Source organism: Myotis yumanensis, unplaced genomic scaffold, assembly GCF_028538775.1.
Source record: "Myotis yumanensis isolate MYYU_CA2020_CCGP unplaced genomic scaffold, mMyoYum1.0.hap1 SCAF_10, whole genome shotgun sequence".
Lineage (NCBI taxonomy): Eukaryota > Metazoa > Chordata > Mammalia > Chiroptera > Vespertilionidae > Myotis > Myotis yumanensis.
The window spans coordinates 12,512,828-12,539,440 of NW_027223761.1; the positions used below are offsets into that span (position 1 = coordinate 12,512,828).

General features: G+C 38.6%; 1 protein-coding gene across 8 annotated transcripts in view; it reads right to left on the minus strand.

Moving 5' to 3' along the window:
- Positions 1 to 26,613, minus strand: part of LRRC4C (leucine rich repeat containing 4C) — a 983,070-nt gene that overhangs the window by 94,172 nt on the left and 862,285 nt on the right. For 5 of the 8 annotated variants that reach the window (XM_070427824.1, XM_070427819.1, XM_070427820.1 and 2 more), the window contains one exon: positions 14,088 to 14,168. The exons of the other annotated variants lie outside the window; for them this stretch is intronic. The gene's annotated coding sequence lies outside the window, so the exon portion shown is untranslated. The remainder of the gene's footprint in view (positions 1 to 14,087; positions 14,169 to 26,613) is intronic. 8 annotated transcript variants of the gene reach the window in all.

Here is a 26,613-nt window from a genome sequence, read left to right on the forward strand (position 1 = left end):
ATAAAATAAATATCAAATATATAAATATTTGTTTTACTATGGTTGCAAATATCAAAAAATTTCTATATGTGACACGGCACCAGAGTTAAGTTAGGGTTTTTCAAAATGCTGACACGCCGAGCTCAAAAGGTTCGCCATCACTGGCCTAGGAGGCGCAAGGAGGCACAATCTAAGCTTTGTTTTTCCGTCCAACTGGACAATATTTTCTAGAAATAAAAAAAGACAAAGCTTTCATGATACCAAATGGATCGTTTTATAAAAATCTATTTTTATTGATTTCAGAAAGGAAGGGAGAGCAAGAGAGAGATAGAAACATCAATGATGAGACAGAATCATTGATCAGCTGCTCCTGCACGCCCCACACTGAGGATTGAGTCTGCAACCCAGGCATGTGGCCTGACCGGGAATCGAACCATGACCTCCTGGTTCATAGGTGGGTCCTGAACCATTGAACCACACCAGCCAGGCCCAAATGGATTATTTGATTGGAACAGGTTGGTTACCTTCTGAAAGTTGACAGAGAGGTGGAAGAAGGGAGACCAGGGAACAAGGACAGCCCAGAAAGAACACAGAATTGCAAGAGAAAGACCCGGGGGCTTCCCAGAAACTAGAATAGGCATGAAATCTTTCTGTGAAATTCCCCAGTTATGAAACAAAAAGTGAACGTGAAAACAAATGGCATCCTCAACATGCCTGTTCCTGTTCTGCACCACCAGGAACGGAGTTGGTAACAAGTCATCAGAGCAATGGGAAGACCTCAAGTCCTTCAGGGGGGTGGGGAGGACGGGGCTGGACAAGATGATGGAGTGAATCCTTTAGAAAACACTAATTACAGGCAGCCGGCAGCAATCACAGAGCATCTGAGGAAATCCAGGATCAGGTTCAGGTCTGGGGAAGGAAGTCATTAGGAGGTTAATCAATTTTCCTCTAAGCTCATTAATAATGGTATCTGGTTGCACATAATCTGTAAATTATGGAAGATCAAAATTTGAAAGTGGTGTGGTTGGGAAGACTGAAGGAACACAAGGGATAGAAAATCTATTTTACGACACCATATGGAGTTAACAGGTCAAATAATTTCTTCCATTTCCTACTTATATATGCAGAAACTTTAGAAAAGAGATAAAAGCTCACATGTATTGAGCGATTACTCTGGTTGAAGCATTTCATTGTTTGTTTACATGGATTACCTCATATAATAATCACAATATGTTTATAACATATTTAATATTAATATCCACATTTTATAGACAAGGAATCTAAGATTGACTAAAAGTAAGTAACCTTTTTAAGAAACAGTAAATACAGCTAGTAAGTAAAAAAGCCAGGACAGAAAAATATTATTTTCAGGTATTAGTAAATTATAATTGAGAGAGACATTGTGATGGGGGACACAGATTTCATGGTCAAACAGGCTCAGGAAGGAGTCCTGGGACTATCATGTATTAGAAGTGTGTGTATTTAGGCAAATTTTGGTATCCCCCCAATTTTCTTATCTTTAAAATGAAATCATTACTAGCTACCTTGCAAGCCTGGTATACAAATTAAATGAGATAATGCATGTGTAGTGCATAGTATATAGGACAATAATGACAATAGCTGTTCTTCACTGTTTTGTGCTTTTAGTGTATTTATTAAATGTCACTGAAAAATGACAGGCAGTATCAGTATTTTTATAGACCTTGGCTTACAGTTGGCACTCAAATAATGTCCTCATCTTTTTCTCATCCTTTTCCATCTTTCTTCATATAAAAACTACTCATTAATGGGATAATTATCTGATTAATTAAGTAAAATAAGAAAGCTAATTTAGAAGGCAGCAACTTCAAAATATTAAAATTTAATTGAATTAAAATATGGCATAAATATATACACACATTTTCTTAATTAAAAAAAAATTAAATATGGGCATTATAGCTATCACTGCAACATAATCAAGTTTCTTTTAAAAATGAAATCATAGGCAAAGCCAAAATCTCGGATGAAAGTCTATTACATAGTAGGTAAGTGTCACTATGTGTCACGAAGATTTAACATATGACAGTTATTCTTTAGTGAGATGACATGCAAGATAAGACTAAATACCTGAAATTACCTTAACTTCCTGTACAGTGTCATGTGGCCACTGCCCGTTATTCTAAAAATGCTTCGCATTCATCTCTCCTTCTGTACTGTGATCTATTATTCTCATTAATTTTACAGAAGTATCTGCCTATACAAATTGGCTTATTTTATTTCATAATAATACATTTCAACTACATTTGAATTTTATAGATCAACTCAATCCCGAGAAAATAAAATAGCAAGTTTGCTGGGACAAGGACAGACCTAAAGAGGGTTGTGCTCATAAATATTATTTAGTTTTGTGGGTAATGTAAATCCCAAGATCTGCTTAGAGAGTCACAGAGAATTTAAAATTACAGACACAGTTATGAAGTAAAAATGTGGCCAGAAAAACATTCTAGCTGACCTCTAGGTCAACAGTTTTAGAGGAAGGAACAGGCTTATGTAGTATTTGAGTCTTAAACCTTGACATTAATTTTAAATATAAATATACTAGTTAGCACATATATTGCTAAATATATGTTTATGTATGCCACTTACATATTAATAAATAAGTGATATGTATATGAATAAATTAAACCAAGGGTGGAGTTCCTGATTCCTCATGATGGCCATGGCCATTCTGGTCTCATCCACTTTGTCCACATGCTCACTCTTGCATCCTCACTGGCCTCCATACCATTCCTCTTTTAAGCCATGCTTCCTACACTCAAGGTCTCTGCATTTCCTAGTCCCTCTCCCTGGAAATTTTCCCTCTAAATATCTACATAGCTTGCTCTTTCACAATTTGTTTGTTTATTTGTTTGTTGTTTGTTTATATTTGCCCAAATGTTGTCTCAAGCTGCCCTCTCCGACCACTCTATTTGTAATTGCAGCCATTGCTCTCTGCCCTGCCCCCCTCCTCAATATACTTCTCCACTGTTATAGCTCTCTAATAGACCTTCACTCTCCAAATGGTGACCACTATCCCCGTGTGGCTATTTAAGGTTCTTATTATCTCAATTGTGATTATTACAGTGTTATTATCTCTGTTACATAGTTGATAAAACAGATACACAGAGAGGGTGGGTGCTTCACAAGTGATGGGACAGTGACTAAAACTCGGGCATTTTCACTCAAGTTTCCTTCCTCTTAGCCACCACACTTCATTGTTTCATTGGAAGTACTTGACCCTGGGCAAATTATTTAACTGCTTTGACACCCAGTATTTTTTCTCCATTAAATAAGATACCTGACAACTCAAGATAACTGGGCACATTAAATAACCTGTAAGGGTTAGTTACTATTCTTATACTTTGATTAAAACATCCAGGTACCTTTGAAAGGAATGGGAAAAATTCCTTGTGGGTGTCAACCATTTACTGTATATCATAACCATTTTCCCACGGCATTACAATTTCTTTGTAAACCTTATTTTAATAACTGCAGCGTAAACCACATATGGATGTGTCACAATGCATTTATTCATTCCCTGTACCTCTAGGCATTTAGATTGCTTCTGAATTCAGTTTTCACTTGACAACAAGCAATGCATTTCAAAGAAACAGTTCCTGAATATTCAGTAATATTTACCCATCACCTCCCATGTTAAAATGCCTGTAATAGAAAGTTCAGGTAACACAATGAGTGGTAATAATGGGTTGGGACGGGTCCTCAGGGAGGATGCCAGGCTAGTGCTGTGAAGGCTCAAAGGAAAGAAGGGAATTTCCTGAAAAATAGATCTTGGCTTAGCAGGGAAGCTCAGGGTCTGATTTTCAGGAGATTCTGGTAGAGTTTCAATAGGTAGATAATGTCAATAGCGCAGAAGGAGTACACAGTGTGTGAGAGATGGTGGTAAAGGCAGAGGGAACCCTTCGGGCAAAAGCTGGAAAGTGGCCAAGTATGAACCTGAGTCGTCACCAGCCTGAATGCATCAATAGCACCTGTAGGAGAAGGTGAAGAACTAGAGCAAAGAAATCATAAGAAAAGACTGGAAATACAGACTGTTTCCATAGTAAAAAATACTCGGTGTGGCAGGATAATGAGTCCATTCGTTATTATGTTTGGAATGGGGAAATCATGATAGACTTCGTTGAGTCCAGTGGGTACCTATTAAAATAGCAAAAACATCACACCTTATCTTGTCGCCAGAGAAGCAATTGAGGCCTGGACTAGTTGGAAGGCAAGAGATTAAATACATAAAGAAATCTTAAATATATGAGAAAGGGCGTCTATACTTAAGTAAGCATAGAACACGAGAACACAAGTGCCAGTGTGACTCAGAGATTCAAAACAAACAAACAGAGACTACCAGGCCAGTAGGATGTCTCCTTTCAATATCGTAATCTCTGCCATGGCTGAGTAGGGAGGCTTAGGGAGGATAAAGAGCCCCAAACTCCCACTCAGTAGAGGTCTGGGTAACAACTCCACTACTTCTTTTTAGAGCTCCCTAAGAAGCAACCAAACCAAGGCTAAGCTCAGAGTGTCTGTCCAGAGCGAAATGTCTGCAAGGTGCCTTTCTCATTTGCATGATTGGACAATCATTAGAGTACCGCTATTTTCTAATGTCACCTAAGAGTCCAGACAAGATGCCAGGAAGAGGTGTATCTGCAGAATGAAATGTGCCAACCACAATTTTATCTGCAGTGCCTTTTGGGAAATTAATTCCTTGCCTCCTTTCCAAGACCTTCCGTTAAAGCATCCCTTTGCAAAATTAATTTTTTTTAAATGACTGCATATTTTCCATCCCACTGTAAGGAGACTTCAGTTTCTACAACTTATCCTATGATGCTTTAGCCTCTACCTACAATTTAATTTTATAAAAGTTTTCTCTTCTAAGATTAAAACCATTATTTAAATAAACTGACACATGGTTTGTAAAAATTAAAAGTAGTTTTGCATGCTTGTGTGTTTGTGCATACGTTTTACACAAAGAGATCATATTGGAGACTCAAGGTATGTTTTACCCAATTTAGCTTTACATTCCTCAAGTGTTTTAGCTTCCAGTATTTCCCATGAGATAACTTTCAAAAATCCAATAGCTTTTTATTCTATAGAGGCTGTCAAATACTCAGTAGCCTCCACATTCATTAAAATCCTTATTATATAATGTTGATCTGGGTTATATATAATTCCAGCTCCATTTAGCATTTATATATGTGGATAAATTGCCTCCCTATATCTTGGGCTTTATTTAATAACCTTTAATCTATTTGTATATGCCACCAAATCCAATTTTTTCATTACTTGCCTGGCTTTTTCATCTTTCTCCAATTTAAACTTTTCAACACTTGTGGTGCCCATAGTAAATGCAATATGACAAATGCAATTTATAAAGACAAGGCAACATAGCCCAAAGATCATGATTTTTAGATCCAGTTAAACCAGATTCTTACCCCAACTCTTTTATCCACTATCTATATGTATGTAAGAAACTAACCTACTCTTTCCTATAAGCCTTCATGTATTGATTAATCTCTATAACTTAAATAATAATCATAATTTTTTCTTAGAGATTTGTTGTTGGGATAAAATCGGATAAAATATGTAAAATCCTTAGCCTGCATAAAGTAAGTAGTCAATAAATGACTGGCATTTTGTCCCCAAGACAAATTCCCCATTGACAAGTAGCCCATAATGTGGCACTTTGCTACACTTCCCTTAATTCTAATGGTACAGTCTGCTTTGCTCTTTGTTATATTCTCTCAGTTGTTACCTAAAGGGCCACCTAAAGGCATGTTTTATGGTTCATCAGTATTGGAGTGACAGATAAAAATGTCATGGCACAAAAGTTAATAACTCATACTCTCCAATATTCCTCTCCTGGCTAATTTCCACTTCCTAAGTCTTAGTTTAAGCATTACCTTTTGGGTAAATATTCCCAGAAATGATTCCACCTCCACATACAGTTAGGAGAATCTGCAGAACATTTAGTCTGTCATGATATCTGCATTGTATCTAAACTGTAATATAATTACCTCCTCAGGTCCTGCGCCCCCTACAACTTGGAGCAACTTCATATAGAGAGCATACTTTAACCCATCATCTCTCTCTATCATCTAGAACCAATGTAATATTGAACAGGCATTGAATGAATTAAGCTATTCTGATTGGAAATTATCAATATGCAAGAAGTTTCATGAACTCCATTTACTTACTTTTACTTATTTTACTTCCATAGCAACATAAAGTTAAAACATCCCCCAAAGCCCTAACCAGTTTGGCTCAGTGGATAGATCATCAGCCTGCAGACTCAAGGGTGCCAGGTTCGATTCTGGTTAAGGGCATGAACCTTGGTTGCGGCCACATCCCCAGTGGGGAGTGTGCAGGAGGCAGCTGATCGATGTTTCTCTCTCATCGATGTTTCTAACTCTCTATTCCTCTCCCTTCCTCTCTGTAAAAAATCAATAAAATAAAAAAAAATCCCCCAAAGGTTATTTTGTTTATATCCCATCAAGTGTCATAGGGTGGAAACCCACCCGGACAGTGCCAGACAGCTGGAGGCCCATCCATCCTATTAAAATAAAATGGAGTTACCACAATAACACATAAGAATCTGTGTATAGGCCATTATCATTGCCTAGGACTTGAAGTAATTATAAGTATAAAGAGACCAATAAAAGCTATTGTGGGAATGAATTTCTATAATTTCCTATATAAAACCATGAGTAATGCAGTTGAAGATAACCTGGAACATTATTCTTAGAGAAACAGACATAATTTATTTGAATAGCAAAAACCTATATACTAAGAAATCAGAAACACCAATCAGAAAGAATATATGCACCCCTGTGTTCATAGCGGCACAATTTTCAATAGCTAAGATTTGGAAATAGCCTAAGTGCCCATCAGCAAATGAGTGGATAAAAAAAGCCGTGGTACATTTACACAATGGAATAGTATGCATCCGTAAAAAGAAAGAACTCTTAGCATTTACAACAGCACCGGATGGACTGGGAGACTGTTATGCTAAGCAAAATAAGGCTGTCAGAGAAAGATAACTATCTCATGATCTCACTCATACGTGGAATCTAATGAACAAAATGAACTGATGAACAAAACAGATCCAGAGACACAGAAGCATGGAACATGCTGTCAAATCTCGGCAGTAAGGTGGGAATGGGTGGGTGGGAAGAGATCAACCAAAGACCTTGTATGTATATGTGCATAACCCATGGTCACAGACAATAGGGTTGTGAAGGTCTGGGGTGGGGGGTGGAGGCAGGCTAGAAGAGGGAACATATGTAAACTTTCATTAATTAAAATTTAAAAATAAAAAAGTAAAACCTTTGCCATGAACTAGCCTGAATTCCATTTGGGAAATAAAGAGGAAAATATTGATGAGTATGGCTTCTTGAAGACTTTGAATTAAGTGATTAAGCCAACTCTGGTGCCAACATAAAATTAAATAAATGAAAAAATAATATGGTAAGCTACAAGGAAGTGAATTTTCCTACAAAAATAAAACTTCCAAGTAGATTCTATAGTTCTCTGTTTATTTCTTCTTCTTCTTCTTCTTTTTTTTTTTTTCAAGAATGACTGGCCACCCATATGTGTGGTAATGATATTGTCTAGAAGTGTGGTATCAAATTGAAGCTATATAATTAGTGGAGGATATAGATTTTTTTAAGAGATGCACCTTTTTAATGTTTTTAATTGAGAGAGAGAGAGAGAGAGAGAGAGAGAGAGAGAGAGAGAGAGAGAGATTTGTTGTTTCACTATTCATTCATCCATTGGTTGATTCTTGTATATGCCCTGACCCGGAATCAAACCCACAGCCTTGGCATTGGAATGAAGCTCTAACCAATTGAGCTTCCAGGCCAGGGCCTAGGGATGTTCTCATTCATTATATAAACACTTCCTTCTCTGTCTCTGGTCTCTGGAGGATTGCCTTCTACATAACAAACCCTGAACATGCATCCTGATTATTGCTGACATCTTTCTTTATATTTAGCTTCAAAATACTATATCTATAGCTGATTTCTTACTATACACATGTTATTATCACTATTCAAAGAAAATAATTTTATCTGAATTATCTTATATAATTTTCCCCCAAACTACATGACCTAGAAATTATCAGTTCAGTTTTTGAAAAAAAATTACCTTGAGGCTCAGAGAAGCTCGGTGGCTTGCCACAAATCATACTGTTCGAAAGGGAAATTTGGCTTGGGTGCTTAATCTCAAGTCACCTGATTCAAAGTCCAGAATTCATTCTATTGTGACTCAGACTACTATCCTATTCTACAGCAGCAATTTTAGGCTGGATGAAATTATGCCAATGAATCATTTTTTGGAACTTTCTTTTGGCCTGCTATACAGAAAACCTCTATGTACTTCCTGTGAGCAATTTTCCACAATGCCTCAACACAAACACAATAATGCATTCAACTCCAGTCGGTGGTGGAAGGTGGTTGTTGCCTTGGCAAATGATATGGATTTTTGCCAGTAATATTTCCCTAGCATAGCGGTGGCTCTAAGACTCTATCTTTTTCTAGGCCCAATGGGATGAAAAGTAATTTACGATATTTCATGGAACAGTAATAATCCTGCTTATACTTGAAAAGGTTTAAGTCCAATCACAAACCATTTTTCCTTAGTTCTTGGTCATATTCCAATGATTCTATATAGAACATCTATAGTGAAGCAGTCTTGTATGTTGCAAAGAAAACTGGGTCTAAACAGTCTGGGTTATAGTTTGGATTCTGACTCTAATAAGCTCTAAAATTTGGGGGGGAATCATATCTGACCTCAGGTAACATGAGGGGCCAGCCAAAAGTTCCTTCCAGGATTAAATGTAGTTCATTACACACACACACACACACACACACACACACACACACACAAACATGCCTGCATGTGCTGTACATTTTGCACTTAACAGCTATTCAAATCCCTATTAACTTGGAAGGTATTTATTTAGAAGTAGAGAAATAGCAGTTCTCTGATTTTATAGTCTTTTATCTCAGGATTATGGGGGATCTTACATCATTCATTAATTAAGTCTCACCGCCCCCCACTTCTGAAAGGTGAGCCCTGAAAGGCTGTTATTTTCTGCCGTCGCCCATATGGTACCATGACATGATATTAACTTTGGAACACAGTGCACCAAGAACCCAGCAACTCACAGGAAGAGCGTCCTCCCTGAAAAAGCCGCTAGGCCTGGGACACACTGTGCAAATGAACTGCGGGGAGGGAGAGGGGAGGAGCTGGAATAGAGAGGTATGTGATTTGAATGGTGGGATTCTCTGGCAGATGAAGTTGGTTTAAAAATTGAGAATAATTTAATTCACTGGTAAATCGATGATCTTTCCTCATCCACCTCCTCCCAGTGGATCATCAAACCCTGTAAAACTCATCCCATATTGATCCCTCTCATTCTATGGAAGCAGGTGATGTTCCTTTGAAGAAGACAATGATGATAATGACAGTCTGGGATCTGTTTACATTTCTTTTCTCTTTCCCCAGACACAACTTCTTGGCAAAGTTAGAATTAGGTCAGTGAGTTTACCACTGATCCCATCCCTCACCACAACCACCTTTAAATATCTATGTACATATAAGGTTCAAAAAGTCATAGAGCTGAAGCATAGCACAGGTTTGTTAGTAACCTGAAAAAAAAAGGGTAGATAGAGGAGAGAGGTATCAAATCTGATGGTGATAGAAGGTTTGCAACTTCTCACTGGGACGCAGTACCAACACCAGGATTTTTCAGTCAATTATTTCTTATTGAGAGCAAAGAGTTATGTAATTGTACCAACAATGGGTGTTAAAAAGAGAAGAAAGGAGTAAAAAACATTGAAAAAGAAAAAAAAAGGACTGCAGGATAACATAGGTTTCTAAGCATGGTTATTTGAGAAATAAGAAACCTGAAGCAGAACATGGATTTTAATTTTAAAGGATTGTTTAAAGCTATGCTGCAATAAGAAAAAAATTACCCCTCAGGATAGACCAGCTGTCTGCAAGGTGAAGAGCATAATGAGTCATATGTTACCCCATATAATCCAGAGAGCAACTTGCATGGTAGGTTTATTTATTAATTTTTAATTAAAAAATGTTTGTGTTAATCTTCACCTGAGATTATTTTTCCATTGATTTTTATAGAGAGAGGAAGGGAGGGGGAGAAACACAGTGAGAGAGAAACATCAATAACACACATCAATTAGTGGCCTGTTAGTTAGATTCCACATATAAGTGAGATCATATGGTATTTGTCTTTCTCTGACTGGCTTATTTCACTTAACACAATACTGGCCAGGTCCATCCATGCTGTTGCAAAGGGTAAGATTTCCTTTTTTATGGCAGAGTAGTATTCCACTGTGTAAATGTACCATGGTATGGTGATTACCAGAGGGAAAGGGGGCTAAGGGGATGTAGGAGACGGTAAACAGGGGATAAATGGTGGTGGAAGGAGACTTGACTTGGGGTAGTGAACACACAATACAATATACAGATGATTGAATTGTAACCGTAAAACCTATTTAATTTTAATAAACAATGTCACCCCAATAAATTCAATAAAAAAGAAAACATATTAATGAAGGAAGAAGTAAGTCCCATTGTCAGTGTTTCCTTTGGCATTCTGGGTAATAATCTGTTTAGGGTGGCTGCACATATCTATTTGCTCAGCAAAGCTAATTTTAGCTGAGGACGAAAATATGTAGAGAGCAATGACACATTTTTGCTAACAGTGCTAGGCTATCATGCCAGATCAGGCCCTCCCCGCCCCCCCTAAGAAACACAAAAAACACCCATGAAATATTGAGACACATCAGAAGTTTCAATTCTTTCAGAAGAGAAGAAAATTATCACTTGGGAGCAGAAAAGAATGATCCATTTACTTCAGAAATATGCAAAGCAAATTTAACCTCTTTCTCTACCTCTTCAAAGAATGTTTTCTTTACCTTTTCCTCTCCTCCAAGCAGCCTTTTCCTCTGTAGCTATTGTACTATTTCAATTAAAACCTCATATTTTAGAGACATAGCTAAATTTTTCATTATAACATATAGTTAATATTAACCCCAGACCACATATTTACCAGGATATACAACAACATAGTTTAGGCTGAAGTTTCCTTTGGTTATATTGTGGATTATCCACACATTTAGAAACCATCCACATACTTTATAGCTGTACAATTTTAAACATGTCAGACAGATACCTTCTGGTCATGTGATATTGAGAAATTTATTTAACATCTCTCTAAACTGGTTGTTAAAGTGGGGCTCATGACAGCGCCTGCCTCTCATAAATATGCAGATGAAATGAAAAGATCTTTGCAAAATATTTAGCCCAATACTTGGATCATAAAGAATGCCTATTTATTATTTATGATTACATTATTATTGCTATTATTTGTGTAATTTTAATAGTTTTCCTGTCTAGCTTATCTTCAAAATCTCATCAGCCATCCTACTGCCTCTCTAGATTCACTGAAAATGTTTACTTAGAGGCTATACCATAGGTCTAAGTGCCAAAGTAAAGTCATTACCTGGATATAACTTAAAGCCCATGGAATATGAAAATCAAGTCATAGGGGGCAATTGTGGAGAGGAAACATTTTATAGTGAAAGCCCAGATAAGTCTCTAGATAAGTGACATTACAGTTATAAAAAAGACAGAAAGACTAAAAATTGTTTTCACTCTAAGAAAAAAATCGAAAGACAGTACCAATTTTTATCCTCCCTTTGTTTATAAATCAACATGACACCATATTTTTATCTCTTCACTAATTTTTTAAAGTAAAACAGTTTTAACAAAAAGCATTGTACTAAACACGCACACACATTCACACACAATAGCTAGACTCTATAGCAACATGTCATCTTCAACCCAATTTCATGAACCTGTTCATGATTTGAAGCCTAAACTTACTTACATGGCCTTCGTTAGTTAGTTAGTTAACTTAGTTTTCACTCTTATTTTTCCACACGGTATAGGTTTCTCCAATTGCATGTCCTTTGCTGTTTGTATGAGATGCCAGAAAAAGGTCTCCATATTTCCATAGATGACCATGACAGGCATAAATGCTGAGACATTTATAGAGAAAGTGCCCAACAAAGATGGTGGCTACATTCTGCCCATCACAGCTTACAGTGGAAAAGGAAAATTTTCTTCATTCTATGAAACAACTATCAGGAGGCCACTGGTTCAAAAGTAAACAAGTAAAAAAAAACCCCAACACTTCAAAGACATAGGCTTTGTTTTTAAAATATCTTGGCCTATATTTAAGAAAACTAAGTAGACAGCATGAACTTAAGAAAATACAAGGAATCTTTAAATCTCAAGTCAGCTCTTGCAGATGAAAAAGGAATTCTCTAAACAGAACAGCAGTTGCTGGCTTAAGGAACTATAGGCCCTGCCAAATTGTAATATAGCCTTATAAACTCGCCCGTAATTATTGTTTTTCTCATATGACTGCACAGCTCCCATAGAAAGAGATAACATTAACAATTGAATCTTTGCTCCCCCTGGAACTTGTGATGCAGAAATAACACTCACCAGTATCTGCTAACTTTTCTTTCCTGGGCCTAGAGAAGACTATAATGCCTTAGCACCCGCCCACCACTGCCTTCACAGTTAGGTGGGGCCACGTGATTCCTGACACATGGATTGTAATAGAATATAAGTGTGTCTCTTTTAAAGGAGGCAGAGAGCCCAGCCAGCATGGCTCAGTGGTGAGCATCGACCTATGAACCAGTAGGTCACAGTTAGATTCCTGGTCAGGGCACATGCCCAGGTTGTGGGCTCGATCCCCAGTAGGGGGCATGCAGAAAGCAGTCAATCAATGGTTCTCTCTCATCTTTGGTGTTTCTATCTCTCTCTCTCCCTCTCCCTTACTCTCTGAAATCAATAAAAAATATTTTAAAATAGACTCTGGTTATATTTTAGATTGTACACATTTCTTTCATGTGCATTATCTCATTTGACCCCTCAGCCATCCTTATAAACATCATCACAAATAACTTGTCATATGTCATCTAGGTAATCAGTGTCTGAGAATCTGTATCCCAGTGGTACAAAGATGCTTTCCCTTACAAACAACGAAAAGGCTTCTCGTCCTGTAGCCAATGAACTCTCCAACCTCAGAGTGCTCTGCATTATAAATTTAATTTAAAAAAAAAACATATTTAACAGTGATAATGAATATCAATGTACCTGTAAGACAGAGCTTTACAAGACTAGAAAGATTTACATCTGATGAGCTTAAGGAAAACAGATAAAAAATAAATAAGTAAATAAATAAGTAAAGGAAGGAAGGAATGGAAGGAATAAAGGAAAAAAGAAAGGTCATTAAGTTCCTTGATCCTCCTATATGCCCCTAAAACTCCATGGAGACAATGACTGGAAACCCCAAGTCTTCCTTATCCTTGACTCCTTTGCCCTTGACACTCTATAACCCAGCTTACCCCATACAGAGACACCAAACATGCACATGCTTGATGAAAGCTTTTATAGCTGCCATTACATAATGAATTTGTTGTCAGTTTGTCTAAAATGTGTCTGTTGAATAAATGAGCAGAAAGAAATTCAATCTTTGCTATAAGCAACGGAATTTTCAACTAACTACAATCAACTTGGGCATATCTACCCTGCACTGCAGTGCGTCTCCAGCATCCTTACTCATTCATGACACCTGAACTATTCAGCAATGAGGAGAACAACATCAGGCAATAAACAATAAAGAAACATTTATTATAGTTTTGTTAAAAAGTTGTTTGTACTGTTAGGATGTAATACAGTAAGTTACCAACCATATTCAAAATCAGGTGTATTTTCCAAATATTTTATCTAAGTCCATGCCATATACAGAGATATCTGTACACAATGCAACATTTTTAACTAGAACGTTAGCCTTCTTCAAAATGCTTGAACACTGTTATTGAGGTATATATAGTAAATGCATCATTTTTCTAAAAGGCTCTTGATGATTACAAAATGGAAATCTCACTAAATGTTAGGAATCTAAAATTAAACGTCACATAAGTAGAATTGCCCATTTTATAGACTTGGAAAGAGAAGGCCAAAGCGGTCATACAACTTACCACGGGTTCCACTGTTGTCTGTCACTGACAAGCTGAGTGACTCTGGGTGAGTCCCCTCTCTCTCAGCCTCAGTTCCTTGATCTGCAAAATGAGGTGATTGGACTCAATGATGAAAGAATCCATACAGCCTGACAATGCCATTATTCAGCAAAACTAGGGGCTCCCCGCCCGGACAAGTCATTCAAAATCAACCTTAAAAACCACTCCAGGCTCCAGGGAGCTGCCTATTTTAGCATCTTTTAATTAGCTGTCTGCCCTTGTCTGTAGGGAAATCTTTGTATTTTATTACAAGTTTATTAGCTTAACAAAGAGTTGGTGTGTTTAGGAAAAAAGGCAGATTGAATGGAGGACCTGCCTTGATCATGGGCCATGCTTTAACCCTTTACTTACTTCCCATTCCTAACTCTTATGGGAAAGTGTCTTTCTGGCTTTTATTTATCTTAAATGTTTCCATGCCTCCCTTTTTCATCTTTTTGTTGTTACTATTTTCTAGTGAGAAACCTGAAAGTCAAGCAATGGTTTAGGGTATTTAAAGGATATTTAAATATATGATTCAGCAAGGCAGAACCCAGATTCATGGATGTAGAAGTGGACACTGCCAATGTCCCTATTAAGTTAACCATTAAGCCAGAATTTAATTAATTGGGCTCATTAAAAAAATATGCACAAGTGAACCTGAAGTATTGTGTTCTATTAGCTGTAACATATTGAAAAGCTAGTATTGCCTGGCCAGCATGGCTCTGTGGTTGAGCATCAAACTATGAAGCAGGAGGTCACGGTTCGATTCCCGCTCAGGACACATGCCCGGGTTGCGGGCTCGATCCCCAGTGTGGGGTGTGCAGGAGGCAGCTGATCCATGACCCACTCTCATCATTGATGTTTCTGCCTCTTTCTCTCCCTCTCCCTTCCTCTCTGAAATCAATAAAAATACATTTTTAAAAAAAGAAGAGAAAAGCTAGTATCTACATCTAAATAATTCTATATATACTAGAGGCCCACTGCACAAAAATTTGTGCACTCGGGGGTGGGGGGGTCCCCCAGCCCGGCCTGTGCCCTCTTGCAGTCTGGGATCCCTCAGGAGATAATGACCTGCTGGCTTAGGCCTGCTTCGGGTGGCAGAGGGCAGGCCTAATCCCTAGGTGCAGCCCCTGGTCAGAGCAGGGCCAATTGGGGAGTTGGGGCGCTGCCCCGTAATGCACAGAGCAGGGCGGATCAGGAGGTTGCAATACCACCCTCAGTCACACTCAGGGTACAGCCGATTGGGGGGTTGGGGCACCGCCCCCTGTCACACTCAAGGCAGGGTCGATGGGGAGGTTGAGGCGCCACCCCCTGTCACGCACACAGAGCAGGGTCCATCAGGGGGTTGAGGAGCTCCCCGCTGTCACTCACAGAGTAGGGCTGATATGGGAGTTGGGGCACCGCCCCCTGTCACACACAGAGCAGGGTGGATAAGGGGTTTTGGGCGCTGCACCCTGTCACACTCAGGGCAGGGCCGATAGAGAGGTTATGGCTCTACCCTGTCACACACAGAGCAGGGCCCGTTGGGGGGCGGGGGGAGGGTTAGGGCACCGCACCCTGTCACACACAGAGCAGGGCCCATCAGGGGGTTGGTACGCTGCACCCTGTCAAACACAGAGCCGCAGGGCAATCAGGGGATTGGGGAGCTCCCCCCTATCAGGCACAGAGCAGGGCAGATAGGTAGGTTGTGGCCCCGCCCCCTGTCATACACAGAGCCGCAGGGCAATCAGGGGGTTTGGGCGCTGCCCCCTGTCACGCTGATCCCGGTGCTAGGAGGCATATTACCCTTTTACTATATAGAATAGAGGCCTGGTGCACTGGTGGGAGCCGGCTGGTTTGCCCTGAAGGGTGTCCTGGATCAGGGTGGGGGTCCCCACTGGGGTGCCTGGCAAGTCTGGGTGAGGGGCTGAGGGCTGTTTTCTGGAAGCGAGTGACTTCCAACCACTCGTTGTTTTCTTTTTTTTTTTTTTTTTTAATTCTGGGCCAGCTTTAGCTCTGAGGCCTCGCCGCTGAAAACATCGATACAATGTTGCTAAAGCCCGGCTGAATGAAAGCCGGTTTCTGGGGTTTTGTTTATCCTCTTATTTGCAACATAGTACATAGTTGCTTAGAGTTGTAGCTCAGAGGTCGGCAAGTGAGGCAGGAAACGTTGGAGTCCGCAGCAAGCAAGCCTCATGTTCGCTTCCAGCTGCCTGGCTGCCGGCCGCCATCTTGGCTGACAGTTAATTTGCATATACTCACTGATTAGCCAATGGGAAGGGTAGCGGTCGTACGCTAATTACCATGTTTCTCTTTTATTAGTGTAGCTAATGATCAACCAGAAGGAGAAAAATTGAATAAATGATGTCTAATCTAATAAATAGCAATTTTGTTATTATTATCATGATTAGGATCATCTATGTAAAGTGCTTATTACATGTTGGGCACACTCCTAAACACTTTACATTATTACACGTTTTAATCCTATAGAAACACTGCAATGTTAACCCTAAAGGAGGCATGGGGAGATGGAAGAGAGCCAAATAGTGGCCTCAAAGAAGGATTTAGTTGTTGACAAGGGACAGTCATAAAATTTTCATTGGCTATATTAGGCAAAACCAAGATGGGAAGGTACAAGGAAACCCAGTTTTGCTCAACTGCTATTCATGCACAGAAACTGGGAAGCAGATGCTCCCTGTTTGCAGAGAGTGTGCTTATTGCTGAAGGTACTCAGCAAAAGGACTCTCTGATCAGCTCTCGGGGATGCCATAGAAAGACATCCTGGCCCTGGCTGGCTCGGTTCAGTGGATGGAGCATCAGCCTGTGGACTCAAGAATCCCAGGTTCAATTCCAGTCAAGGGCACATGCCTGGGTTGTGGGCTCAATCCCCAGTGGGGGGAAAGCAGGAGGCAGCCGATCAATGATTCTCTCTCATCATTGATGTTTCTATCTTTCTATCCCTCTCCCTTCCTCTCTGAAATCAATAAAAATATATTTTTTTTAAAAAAAGACATCCTGCAAAGAGATGAAAGTACTGAGAACCTCTAAGGACCTGCCAAGCCCGCAAGGCTGGGCAGAAGTAATATGTGAATGCTGAGTGTATATCTATGAAAATCAATGAACCAATCAAGACACAGATGGACAATCTTAGAGAAAATCATACTTGTGTGCACCTCTCTCAGAGCACTCATTATATTCTACCTATCTGTGTCCTTTTATCTTCATGCCTATTAGATTAGAAGTTCATTGAATCTTGACTCCTCACATATGAACTATTAACCTTGCCAAAGATGCTAATTTTCCTCTCCTGTAATAATGGAACCTGTCACACAGGGTTGTCAGGAGGAATACATTGGTTGTATATTTAAATGATTTAGCCCAGTGGCTAGCACTAGTAACAACAAATAACATTAAATAGAGCTCTTTATTATCATTATTTTTATGACTGTTATTTACTGTTATTATTTTTGTGGTTATTTCTAAGTCATATGAATGTCTCAGGTTCAATAACTGTGATAGACATCTTTACACTCTAAGAGATCAATCAAAGCAGCTACATTTTATCTGCCAACCTGCCAATCTTAATTGTCTGGGGAAAGAGAAATAAATCAAACCAACCACCTTTTCGATGAATGACTACATCGAAGAAGAATTCAATAACATGTTTTCAAAGCACTGCTCTCTTAACTAAAATAAGAATATGGAGTGAACAAAAGAGAAAAAAACTGATATATTTTATTCCAGTGTTAAAATTATTATTTAAGGCTCATTGCACGCATAACAGAGGACCATACATTTTTCCTTTTAGTGAAGGGACTATTATATGCCTTTGCAATCAATTAATGTTGCCTCCAATATTCCTATAAAAATGAATGGCAAATTCATTTGAATGTGGCATCTGGAATAGCAGGACCCCTTGTCCAGTTCTTGTAAGTTAATGTAATATCAACAAGATGAATTTTAAGTGGTATGTGTGCAAACTGGTTTGAGATAAGCAAAATTCTACACTGCAATTTACACCAATATTTTTCCAACAATTTTAACAGTAGAGCTGTTGTTTGAAAGACTATGGTAGGTGTGACATAAGCAAAGGCACTTAAATTCCTATCATTGGCTGAGAAAGTGCCTCATTCTTCATGGAGGTCCTAAAACACATCTCTAGAGTCTGAAAGCAGTTAGAAAAACATTCCTTAATGAAAATATCTTATACTATTGATGAGAAAAAGAAGTGCCCAAAATAGGAAGTTATTTGACCATGTCTCACAGCTACTTAATGGTTAAAATTAGATTTATGACTCATTTATTCATTTAGCTCGTGTTTATCAAGAGACCTCCATGTGCCCATTCTGTGCTAGGCTTCCAACATATACTGTGCTTACTTTTTCAATTCATTAAATTTCCATTTGACAACTATTCATTTGTTATCTACAAGGTGCAGGCACTGTGTTTGGTACAGTGTGCTGAGGTAAATGTAAGTAAGATCTGCTCTCTGCCACAGCACTCTTTTTTTTTATTATTTCTATTTTACTTATTGATTTTTAAAGAGACAGGAAGAAAGAGAGAGATTTGTTGTTCCACATATTTATGCATTCATTGGTTGATTCTTACATGTGTTCTGACCAGGGATTGGACACACAACTTTGGCATATCACAAGGACATTCTAACTGATTTAGCTACCTGGCTAGACTTTTTAAAAGCTAGTGAGGAATGTACCAAGTACATAAATAGTTATAGCAATTGGTAGAATGTAGTTAATACCATAAGAAATCAAGATAACTTGGCAAGTTTTAATTTAATAATTTCCTAGCCATATTAAAAAAAACAAAACTGGCCTGGCTGGTGTGATTCAGTGGTTCAGTGTCGACCTATAAACCAAGAGGTCATGGTTTGATTCCCTCTCAGAGCACATGCCCGGGTTGTGGGCTCGATCAACAGATGGACAGGAGGCAGCACATCAATGCTTCTCTCTCATCATTGATGTTTCTATCCCTTTCTCTCTCTCTCTTCCTTTCTGAAATCAATAAAAACATATATTTTCTTAAAAGCTGTGTCTATTAACCAATCATCAAATCTGTATTCATCATGCGACATCTGCAAAGAACTAGACAGTTGTAGCTTACTGAGCTAGAAATTTATATGAAAATTTCCATACATATGACATAGATTAAGTAAATAAATTTCTAACTTTTTAATCAATGGTTAGGAAAAAGACTATGAAAAAAATGGGTCAACCTTTTTTGAGACTTCAAATACCCTATATTACTTTGTATTGGGTTAACTCTACAGACTTTTGATTTAGTACTTAATCTCCATGGTGATTAAGGGATGTGAAAAATGATAACGTTGGCATTTCATTGAGGTGCGTCTGGGAGGTGACATATATGACAAATTCATTCTTCTAATTAACTGTGATGAAAGTCATCTCATCTCCTATTAGGGGGAGAAATATAAACAGAAACATGTGGTTTCCTTGGTTCCTAATATTTGAACCAGAAAGGAAGATACTAACTAAAAAAGCCTGAAAAAATATTTTCTGTTATTTGAATAATTCCAGTTTGATCACTCAAATCACTTTTTACATAAGAGGCTATAAGAAGTATCATATTTCCATTTCCATCTTTTTCAGGTTATAGATCATTATTTTAATGATAAAATTCACTATTCAATAAAATTTTAAATAAAATATAAACACTAGAAATAATTGGTATGTATGATATATATATATATAATCTTCTAGAATTTATACTGAAGAAAGTAGAAAACAATTTGTTTACTATTTCTACCATTACTTATTAGGAATCTGGGCACTTTTATTTTTTTTATTTTTTTTAAATATATTTTATTGATTTTTTACAGAGAGGAAGGGAGAGAGATAGAGAGCTAGAAACATCGATGGGAGAGAAACATCAATCAGCCGCCTCCTGCACATCTCCTACTGGGGATGTGCCCGCAACCCAGGTACATGCCCTTGACCGGAATCGAACCAGGGACCCTTCAGTCCGCAGGCCGACGCTCTATCCACTGAGCCAAACCGGTTTTGGCAGGAATCTGGGCACTTTTAAACACAACTAAGAGGAATATTACCAACTGCTCAGTAGGAGATGAAATGGCTTCCCCAGGTGGAGTTTACGGTTGTCTTATAATCACTCAAGACACCAAAATTTTCTTTAACCTAAACTAAGCTTGCTTGCTTTCAACCTTTCCTCCCTCAATCCTATAACTTTCTCTCCCTCTCTCTATATATATCTCTCTCTTTCCCTATCTCCTAATTTAAATATGGACCTTTTTAAATTCACCATGTTTGCCATCAGCATCAACATTTCAAAAGACATCTTCAGTGCAACCACTGAGTGTATTACATTTGTTTCATTTTGTTAATTGAATGGTTCTTAAGCAACCTCATTATCTGCCCACAGCACTTAGCATTTCCCCATTATAAATATACCCTTGGAGATGTCTTTCCTGCCAACCAGGAAGGACAGGATCTAGCTTATAGGGCCTCCCAAACACAGGACTGGTCTTTGAACAAATATTCACTTATCAAAAGTCAGATGAGGAATAAGTTATTCAGTTGGGACTAACAGAGTCCATGCTCTGGGCCACTGCACAGAATCACCAGCAGTACCAAGGAAACACTGACTTACTCTCTGTTTTATTTGTTTGTTCATTTACTTATTTGTTATTTTTTTCTGTCAGAGAGCCTTTGAAAACCTTAATATCCTGGGTCGTCCAGATATGGGGGTTATGTTATCTGCCAAATGGTTCTAAGCTGTGTAAAGTCCTTTCCCTGGATTCCAGTTCTAGGAAGGTCTGGAAGAGAGGAAGAATTAGCAATCTGTGGACACACTGGCTGCACTCTGGGAAAACTGAAGCCGGAAGCCGGAAAGCTTCATCCTGCGAGCAGAACATAAATTTTTGTCTCTTTTCTAAGGAGGTTTTATATATACAGTTAAAATACACATTAGGAGAAAGCTCCCATATGGAGTGGGTTATTAACCCCATTTGCTTATAACCATGAATTGAACTCTGCCTTAGTGGTAACTGTGTCCAGTCAAAGCCTTATGGCATTATTAGTTTTCTGTGCTTTGCTCATCTTTGCACCTCAGCCCAGAATGTTCTCTGCCTGCCCATCCTTGCCTGCCTAAACAAGGCTCTATTTTCTGGGCCAAGCCCCAATGTCAGGGGCCTCCACACAGCTTTTCAACACTTCCCCACTTCTGGTTATCCGTCTTTTGAGTTGCCCCAGCACTTCAATCATGTTCCTAAAATACCACTTACCACAATACATTATATATTTCCCGCCCTACAAACAAGGGTTTTCAAGCTCAGCACTCCTGATTTTTGGAGGCTATATAATTATTTTTCACTAGGGCTGTCCTGTGCGGTAGCATCATCTCGGGCCTCTCCTCCCTGGATGCCAGTAGCATTATTCCTTCATTATGACAACCAACTATGTCTTTAACCCTTTGAGTGCCAACCAATATCCTAGGAACTATGCTAGAATTGCCAAGGCATTTTTGCTGATTTTACAGCAGTTTAGGAAAAAAAATTATGAATCGCAAGTAAATGAAGTTACATATTCAAACACTTAAGGAAACCTTTACTACATTGACATATTCAGCAATATCATCATCACTAATAAAAGCAGACTTAGAACTGGACGCCATTTCGAAGCTTTGATAGCGCTCCTGGCACTTTTGGCGAAAGACAGGAGGAGCGCGATCATGCTCCCCGGCACTCTAGGGGTTAAAAATTGTCAACTGTCCCCTTCCTTCCTTCGGGGAGGGCAACATCGCCCCAGTTAGCAGCCACTGCTTCAGATCATGAGACCACAGGGCAGAGAGAATGCTTTTTCTTAATCCTACATACCCAAGAGTGTTAGGCCCCCAGCAGTTAATTAAAATCTCTTGGTCAGAATTAAAATAGTCTCACTTCCTAATAACTACATATTTTATTATAACATGCACTGAATTCACACTTTGTAAGTGAAACAAAGTGACTACTAAATTATACTCTGGATTCAAAGAAAGGGATATCAAAAGTCATTGGATGTCCAAGTGAAAAAATACTCTTTCTTAAATTTGATTTCAGAAATCAAATTACATATAGTTATGCATATGAACTATATTGCATATATGTATACACACATACATACATATATGCATAACAGCCTCACCTGGAAAATTGCATTCAGAAAACTAGATAAAAGTGATGTGCTATTTCTAAATATCCCATCCGAAATTCTCTGTGCACCAAAATATGCAATGAATCTCTAGCTTTTATTTTCCTCAAAGACTCATTCACGAAAACAGCGATGCTTTTTTTGAAATTCCAAAGTAAGAGGGACTTGATTAAATACAGAAGCGTGGACACTATGATATCGCCTGTCATCCTGATAAAATATTCATTTCTTCCCCATTTAGTGCAGAACAATCTAGAGTCCTCCGACTCTGCTGATTTCTGCAGAGCAGTTCCCCACTTGTTTGAGCTGCAACCCAGAACCCCTGTGATCAGAATGCCAACGTGTGATGAGGGACTTTTCCTCAACTCAGAAGTGGACTGGCACTACACATCCTCACTTATTCCCTGAGCTAAGGTTTTAATTCTAGTTTTAAAAGTGAGATAGATCTGTCTCTTCATGTTTCGCTAGTTTCAAATTCATGAAAATCTGTCCTTCTCACTGGGACCCTGCAAGCAGTAACCGTGCATTGGATACGTCTGAGTAGTTTTTGCAAGGAAGACATGCAAAGACAAGCCCGGTTCCTCCTCAGCAGTCAGAAAGGAGGTCACTCAGAATCGATGTGCATGATCTCCTATAAATTATAGGAGACCATAACTTCAGTGGCCACATTTGATTGGCTGCCTCTTTTTGGTTTTAGCTACATGAGTTATGCTTTATAATGATAATACTATAAGATAGAAGTTATTCTTGCTCCTATAAAGAAGAAGTAATTAAATGCCAGGATAACTAAGAAATTGTGGGATGCCATTTAACGCCTCAGTGGGTGAAGCAAAATTCACTCCAAGATTCTTCTCTGAGAGTAAACAGCGAGAGCCTCAGAGTACACAGATGATTCTTTTGCACCCACTCCTCTTCCAAATGTGAGCCACATTCAGACGCTCACCCTCAACCAGAGATACTGATATCTTCCTCACTCCATCCCTCCCCGGACTGTCCTCAGCCCCATGCACAAAGGCATGCAGAAAGAAAGTTAAAGTAAGTGAGATGCAAAGGAATACGGATTAACAGAGTTCCATTCAGAGGCTGAGGGGCCTTTATACCAGAGATAAGAATGAAATTTGAAAAGTCACTTTCACCTCCTCCGTTTACACCAAATGGATTTCCTTTTCTCTGATTTCATTTGAAAGAAATTCCTGGGCACCAATAAGTTACGTTGATTTGAAAGAGTTTACATCCTGACTCACGCAGGTTTGGGTCCTTCGGATGCTTTGACAAGCCAGTCCTGTTCTGCCGTTCTCCTGTAGGCTTTTGTGACACAACAGAGAGGACATGCTTATCTTGGCCTTTGCGCATGCATTGTGGAAGGCCCCCTTGGGAGGTCAAGGTGAGGAGGCATATTAGGCATCCGGACACTGCTTCTGATCAGCATCATGGACTTATCATCTAGATGTCCTGTCTATTAATCAGAAGACTGAAATGAAATGATGCGGGTGAAAGAAAGCATTGGCTAAAATCAGAGAACAATTATTTTCTTGTGGTGGTGGTGTTACTGCCAACCACTTCAAGCAATCGTGTATACACACACACACACACACACACACACACAGGTACATACTTATACACACAAACACACACACAGCACCCCATGGAACAGAGAGTGCTCAAGACAAATGGATCTTACCACACACTCTAGAGTTCCAAGTCAGCACAGAAAGACTCCATTTTACTGACAGGGGTAAGAAAAGGTCAGGTATTGATTTAGGTTTCCAAGAGAAGGCACAACATAAAAAGCCCTTTCTAAAAATATTTACTACATTTTGCTTCCCAACATGATTTCTATGCAGAGCAAAGATGGTTTGAAACCCACAGGATGGCAAAGATAAAATGGCCCAAAGATAACTGTGGGCATAGAATCAATTCTACTTGGCCCCGTGACCTTTCATACACAGAATGGAAAGCTCCTATACTGTTGAAGTAGAGAACATATCAGAAATAAAAGTAAAGTGCCCTAACCAGTTTGGCTCAGTGGATAGAGCGTCAGCCTGCAGACTCAAGGGTCCCAGGTTCGATTCCGGTCAAGGGCATGTACCTTGGTTGTAGGCACGTCCCCAGTGGGGAGTGTGCAGGAGGCAGCTGGCCGATGTTTCTCTCTCATCGATGTTTCTAACTCTCTATCTTTCTCCCTTCCTCTCTGTAAAAAATCAATAAAATATATTTTTTTTAAAAAGAAATAAAAGTAAAGCACTCAAATATTAAAATATATGGCATGTAACCCATATATTAAAATATATGGCATGTTTATATGTATTTTCATAAATAACATATTTTACCAAAGCACTTTCATATGGACCTGTCACTGTATAAGATATCAGAACTTCCTTTTCATAAATAGTAAACTTCAGACTCATCTTCCCATACCTTAAGTGCCTCTCAGCTCCTAAATGAAGTATTTGCATCAACACATCAATGATGTCTGAGTGAAATACTAGGGATGGCTGTAACACTGGGGAGGAAAGAAGTGTGGCTCAGAAAAATTTCACCTAATCCTCAAATGGAAAAAGAATGGCACTTGGCATTTATACAGATAGTAGCAATTCCTAAATGTCATTATTGCGGTTGCAGAAGCATTCAGTGCTTACTGACAAAGTTACTGTTTACTTGGAGTCCCAATCTATACTTTTGTGTTCAAATACCTAAGGCTACTTGTGGACTAGAAAATCCAATAGGAGTTGTAAAAAGATTTTATGTCTCTGGAATATATTTGACTTTATAAAGTCAGTATTAGAAACCAGGGGTATACCAGAACACTCAAAAACAACTTCCTCTTATTTATTTTTATGCTTGTTTACTTGATGTTTTGAGCTAAATACCAAGCAAAGAAGCAGAATGGTACATAGAGTGGTATAAAATCAGGTAAATCTTATTTTACATCCCAGATATGATACTTTCTAAGACTTGTTCCTTAATCTCTCTAAGTCTCAGTTCTCTTGTCTCTAAAATGAGAATTACAGTAACAGTTTCAAAAAATATTCTGGTGTTTAAATGAGACTACCAATGTAAGTAACTTTGATTGCCATACTCTTACTTCTCTTCAAAAGTATAGGGTGAACATGGTTTGTTTTCAGTAAGGGAGGTGACAAAAATAAAGTGATTTATGCACTATAAACAGTAACTATCCATTGCCTTAGGTTCAAATCCTGGCTCAGATATAAACCAGCTGAGGTACCTAATATGAGTCATTTAATCTTTCTCTATCTCTATATTATTATTTTGAGGTACCCTTTACATTATAAAGAGTTTGCTCCTGCTAAATAACTTTTTATTGCAATAAATCATGCCTTTGACTCCTTGTCTTAATGCTGAAAGCAGATTTTCAAACTGCAGAATGAATCAATTTCTCTGACTCTTATCTTTAAGGTTGATAGTGAAAATAGCTGTCTGGTGAGCAAGCCTGACTCCCGGTCCCAATCTTTTCTTATCTTCCTTTTATCTTCACAGATTTCTGGTTGTGTTCCCAGATATAAGCACCAAGGCTGCTAAACCCCGAACTGGCAAAATCCCAAACTGCTGAACAAAGCTCCAAACTTCTGGAACAAATGTTCCTCATTTTATCCTAACTCCTATTAAAAAGATGACAGAACTATTAAAATAAAATGATGTTAGTCGTTCACCTTTTAGTTAAAATGAGGATTAGAAAGCAGACTTTGATGGATGTTAGGCAAGAGAGTACATGGGCCCTGAAGGTCTGAATGAAGCACAGAATATGGCATGGACTGGGGAGTAAGCAGAATGAAAAGGCTGGACAGGAAGGTTTGAGCCACTTACCATTCATTTCCATGCTTCTTTGAAGATATAACCCTTTGAGAAAAAATTAACAATACTTATTGACCTTCACTGCCCTACACATGATTCAAAACTAGGACCTTGGCCTCTGTAAACCTGATGTCCCCAGCACAAAATTTTGTCTAGAAAAAATCAGATACTCTTAAGTAATGGCATAAACATATGAGTGAATGAATGAATGAATGAATGAATAAAGAAAGGTATAAATCAACACATCAATTAACTATAAAACCACAGCCCCTGAACACTTACAAACCATGAAGGAAGATACAGTACCCCTTTCTCATAATTTATTTTACCAAATATAAATAATGAAGTATTCACAACTGCAGAGGGAGAATCTATCTTATCTCTACAGCCAGGATCTGAATTTAGTAGGCACAAAGATGGGGTTGAGAAATGTGCTCCCAGTTACTCTGGCAGAAGGCAGGAAGTCATTTTTTTAGACTAGAGCTTTAGCTTCAGCCACAGTTATTCATTCTCTTTTACAGGAGGAATTCATT